The sequence below is a fragment of the Neolamprologus brichardi genome, chromosome 4, assembly GCF_056152115.1.
Source record: "Neolamprologus brichardi isolate AB-2024 chromosome 4, ASM5615211v1, whole genome shotgun sequence".
NCBI lineage: Eukaryota > Metazoa > Chordata > Actinopteri > Cichliformes > Cichlidae > Neolamprologus > Neolamprologus brichardi.
In genome coordinates this window covers 6407343-6413354 of record NC_142107.1, presented here as the reverse complement: position 1 = coordinate 6413354, position 6012 = coordinate 6407343, and positions in this window count along the sequence as shown.

Below are 6012 nucleotides of genomic sequence, written 5' to 3'. Positions count from 1 at the left end.
TGGACTGTGATACTAAACCTCAGGAGCACTGCTACACTTTATATACTGAACAGATGAGCTCAGGATTGCGTGTCTTTACATTTTTACAGCGTGAACATTCAAACACTCATGTCCTCTCTTTTTAAATAAATCTGTCAGAGCACTTTACCACACCTTTTGTTCAATTGTACATTTAAACAAAAAGGGTATGCAAAACCTGTTTCATTTCTAATTATAAATGAACAAGAAGGATTCCTTTGGTGTGTCACTGAGTCTTCATTTTGTCTTTTGCTTTGTAAAATTATTATGGGTATTTTTTTATGGATGTGTTGGTGTTTTCTGGTCCTAGGACCCAGTGTTTGGAGTTTTGTCTGATTTTGTCCAAGTATCCCTCTGTTCACTGTCATGTGCACAACTGTAGCTTCCCTCCACCAGTGTGTGAATGTGAGAGTGAATGAATAATGGAATTGTAAAGCGCTTTGGGTGCCTTGAAAAGTGCTATATAAATCCAATCCATTATTATTATTATTATTATTATTATTATGCCCTCCCACATTGTGTATTCCTGTGCCCAGTGTTTCGTGGGATTTTTTTATGATAGTTTATCTGGTAGTCTTTTCCTGCTGAATTATGTTGAATTTCCAACAATAAAACGTTGTTTTTTTTTTGCTCCTGTTCTGCATCCTGAGTTCTGCATGTGGATCCGCAACCAGCCCACTATAAAGCACAACATGGAGCAAATTTGATAAAAGTTGGTAGAGTATGGAACGAATAGTCAGAGCTTCCTACCTAATACTACATGAAATATTGCACTGCAGTATTTTTGAAATCCCACAAACCCTTTTAAAGATGTGTTAATAATGCTTTAATGCTGTATTGCTGTATCTACATTTGAAATTATGTATTGATTCCTCATTAGTCTGTTCTAAAGGCTTAGCACAGCAAACATGATTTAGCTATAAGAAGTATTAACTACGGAAGCTAATCTGTCTGTGTTTTTTGTTGTTTCATAAATCTAAATATATATTTTGCTCTTGACATGTTTATTTGACAGTTCAAACAGATCTCCAAGTACTGTGTAATTAGTTAAATAATAGTAAACTCAGGAATGTTTTCACACAGGGCTGTTTTGCTCTCTGATGACTTTGCCACACCTTATCTTACTGACGTCTGCTGCAATCTCTAATTATGTCTTAATAAAAGCATGTTGAAATGCAAACAATAAAGTTATCGGGTGTTCATTGATTCAGGTTACCTTATGTGTCACAGGAACACACACCCATCTTATGTACGTCCTGTCCTTTCCTCCTGGTTGCGTAAAGTAACTCACCTTTTGACAATCCTGTGATCAGCCTGCTATTTAGAAGAAGGAAGATCTTCACTTGATGCCACATCAGTAAGCTGGAAACTGCTGGCTTTGTTGGTAGGGCTGGGGATCGTCACTGATTTCTAGAATCGATTTGATTCCGATTCACAAGGTCCCGATTCAATTCAATCCACAATTTCGATTCGATTCGATTTGAATTGGGGAAATTTTGCCTCAGGCAGTCAGAAATATTATAATTCTGATCATTTATCAGTTCTGACACTTGTGAGACTTCATCAGAGGTGTGAGCATCACAGCAGATCCCTTTGTGTCAGTGTAACTGAGGATAAAACACAGAAAAACATGAAAGAGTTTTTCCTGGCCTGGCTTTTTATAGCCAATAACCTTAAAAATATTCTGCAGTAGAACAAAAACGAAAGAAAAAAAAAATGAATCATCATCTGAACATTGCTTCACTTCAGCTGCATCGAGTAGAGTAAAGTTACAGAGGTTTTATTAGAGGCACAGCTGAACGTTTTGCAATTTGTCATAATTTTAAAAAGTTTACATTTCTTCGGTATTGAACAGTAGAAATGAGGCTCTTGTCGGAAATCGTTAAATAAACAGCATAAGCGAGTAATACAGGAAATGGAGATTTTTAGATGGGAAACTGTTCTTAAAATACACTGAGCGAGGGAGAGAGAGCTTTGCAGGAAGTGCGATTTTATCGTGGTGGAAGCAAAACAACAAAAGTAAGAGGGAATGCATGACGATGTTTATGTGAAGCGAAATGTGAAGCTTAGTTTTGATCTTCTTTTGCTGCTGGTTCAGTGTATTTTGGTTGGAGAGGGATGAAACCTGCAGCTTCAGAATCTAGCGCAAAGCGCGGACCTGACCTGCATCAGAATCAGTAAGGTGTCGGCTTTCAGCCCCTACGGCGTGTCCTTGTACGTGCCATCGGGTGAGAAAGCCGACATCTCATTGATTTGTATTTACTCTTTTTCCGTTTACCTGCTCTCATTTACTGTTTTAGCTGTTTGGTGTTTGTTAAAATAGTTTTGTGAGGTTTAACCTGAGATTCTGGCGTTTCCGGCAAAATACATTTATATTTAAAAATCGATTCAGGATTTTAATAAATTGGTATGGTTTAGTTAAGCTAAAATCGATTTTGATCGGAAAATCGATTATTGAAACCCACCCCTAATAGTTGGCTCCTCTTACCTGATGATTTATGGTGTTTTGCTTTTGCTTCTACCTCATCTGTATATTCTCATGTGCTATGAAAAACATAATGTGAAAAAACTCATATTAGAATTAGAACAAAATGGTAAGTCATTAGAAGATGCCTTTGCTGCACTCACCTCAAGAACCTATAATTAACAACCTGACAAAACTAAAACTAGAATTAATTCAAATGTTTACTAAGAAAACACAATTTCATGTGCAAAGGCTGCATTTAAAAAACTTTGACCATGAAAATAACTATGAAGTTAGGTCTTCTCATATCCTCTTCCAGAACCTCTGAACAGACATACAAGTTACTCGTCAGCTTAAATTAAAGTAACTCATACAATTTTTTTTACAACAATTTGGAATACAGGAATTAAACTTCTGTTACCCATGGAGATTTTCTATTAGAGTTTTCGTTTTAGAGAGGATTGTGAGTTCCGAAGGAAATATAATACATTAGCATTCAGGCTTATCTTATGGTTTCTATTTTCAATTTGAATAAATACTACATGAAATATTGCACTGAAGTATTTTTGAAATCCCTCAAACCCTTTTAAAGATGTGTTAATAATGCTTTAATGCTGTATCACTGTATCTACATTTGAAATTATGCATTGATTCCTCATTACTCTGTTCTAAAGGCTTAGCATAGCAAACATGATTTAGCTATAAGAAGTATTAACCACGGAAGCTCATCTGTCTGTGTTTTTTGTTGTTTCATAAATCTAAATATATATTTTGCTCTTGACATGTTTATTTGACAGTTCAAACAGATCTCCAAGTACAGATGAAGCTGCAACTCTATTATTTTTAAAGATCAACATATTTGAAATTACTCAGTGTAATTAGTTAAATAATAGTAAACTCAGGAATGTTTTCACGCAGGGCTGTTTTGCTCTCTGATGACTTTGCCACACCTTATCTTACTGACGTCTGCTGCAATCTCTAATTATGTCTTAATAAAAGCATGTTGAAATGCAAACAATAAAGTTTTCGGGTGTTCATTGATTCAGGTCACCTTATGTGTCACAGGCACACACACCCATCTTATGTACGTCCTGTCCTTTCCTCCTGGTTGCGTAAAGTAACTCACCTTTTTACAATCCTGTGATCAGCCTGCTATTTAGAAGAAGGAAGATCTTCACTTAATGCCACATCAGTAAGCTGGAAACTGCTGGCTTTGTTTGTAGGGCTGGGGATCGTCACTGATTTCTAGAATCGATTTGATTCCGATTCACAAGGTCCCGATTCAATTCAATCCACAATTTCGATTCGATTCGATTTGAATTGGGGAAATTTTGCCTCAGGCAGTCAGAAATATTATAATTCTGATCATTTATCAGTTCTGACACTTGTAAGACTTCATCAGAGGTGTGAGCATCACAGCAGATCCCTTTGTGTCAGTGTAACTGAGGATAAAACATAGAAAAACATGAAAGAGTTTTTCCTGGCCTGGCTTTTTATAGCCAATAACCTTAAAAATATTCTGCAGTAGAACAAAAACGAAAGAAAAAAAAACATGAATCAACATCTGAACATTACTCGATGCAGCTGAAGTGAAGCAGAGTAAAGCTACAGAGTTTTTATTAGAGGCACAGCTAAGCGTTTTGCAATTGGTCATAATTTTAAAAAGTTTACATTTCTTCGGTATTGAACAGTAGAAATGAGGCTCTTGTCTGAAATCGTTAAATAAACAGCATAAGCGAGTAATACAGGAAATGGAGATTTTTAGATAGGAAACAGTTCTTAAAATACACTGAGCGAGGGAGAGAGAGCTTTGCAGGAAGTGCGATTTTATCGTAGCGGAAGCAAAACAACAAAAGTAAGAGGGAATGCATGACGATGTTTATGTGAAGCAAAATGTGACGCTTAGTTTTGATCTTCTTTTGCTGCTGGTTCAGTGCATTTTGGTTGGAGAGGGATGAAACCTGCAGCTTCAGAATCTAGCGCAAAGCGCGGACCTGACCTGCATCAGAATCAGTAAGGTGTCGGCTTTCAGCCCCTACGGCGTGTCCTTGTACGTGCCATCGGGTGAGAAAGCCGACATCTCATTGATTTGTATTTACTCTTTTTCCGTTTACCTGCTCTCATTTACTGTTTTAGCTGTTTGGTGTTTGTTAAAATAGTTTTGTGAGGTTTAACCTGAGATTCTGGCGTTTCTGGCAAAATACATTTATATTTAAAAATCGATTCAGGATTTTAATGAATCGATATGCTTTAGTTAAGCTAAAATCGATTTTGATCGGAAAATCGATTATTGAAACCCACCCCTAATTGTTGGCTCCTCTTACCTGATGTTTTGTGGTGTTTTGCTTTTGCTTCTACCTCATCTGTATATTCTCATGTGCTATGAAAAACATAATGTGAAAAAACTCATATTAGAATTAGAACAAAATGGTAAGTCATTAGAAGATGCCTTTGCTGCACTCACCTCAAGAACCTATAATTAACAACCTGACAAAACTAAAACTAGAATTAATTCAAATGTTTACTAATAAAACACAATTTCATGTGCAAAGGCTGCATTTAAAAAACTTTGACCATGAAAATAACTATGAAGTTAGGTCTTCTCATATCCTCTTCCAGAACCTCTGAACAGACATACAAGTTACTCGTCAGCTTAAATTAAAGTAACTCATACAATTTTTTTTTACAACAATTTGGAATACAGGAATTAAACTTCTGTTACCCATGGAGATTTTCTATTATAGTGTTCGTTTTAGAGAGGATTGTGAGTTCCCAAGGAAATATAATACATCAGCATCCAGGCTTATCTTATGGTTTCTATTTTCTTTTTTCTTTTTTTTTGTCACTGAATGATTGATTTATTTTGAACATGACTAAAATAACAACAAAATACACTTTAAACAATAATGAGACAAAGACAGAGTTGATACAAACAGACTTAAAGGTATACTTATTTGATCCTACACAGCAAATCCAGCATGTCCAAATTAACACTGTCAGATTTGATTTCAACTCTTTTAAAGTGTCTATATGGATCCACACCAGAGAGTGTCTTTTTGGAGAGTTGGTACGTTAACTCTGATTTAGTGTTAAACACCAAATCTGTCTGGAGTTGATAATTTAACAGTTACTAATGCTAACTAGGTGTGAAGAGTTTATATATTAACTCTCAAAGAGTATTTTAGTTTAACTACGTAAGAGTTATCTTCTAATTAATTCTAAAAAGCGGGAATTTTACTGTTCTGAACTTCTAGAAATTTCTCTTGGAAATAAACATTTACTAAAAAGACGCAATGGTTTTTGAAAAACATTTATTCTGAACTGTGCACCACAATTTCAAAACATTTTCTGAAAGATGTAACAGTGTACATGTTCTCACTTTCATTAGAATTTTGTTTATCAAAAGGTCTGACATAGGTGAGCTGGTAAATGCAAATAACAGCATTCTCATCACTTATTTCAATAAATACAAAATACAATATGCATGTCCTTCATTCATCACTTTGTGGAACTGCAACACACTTCTGCTC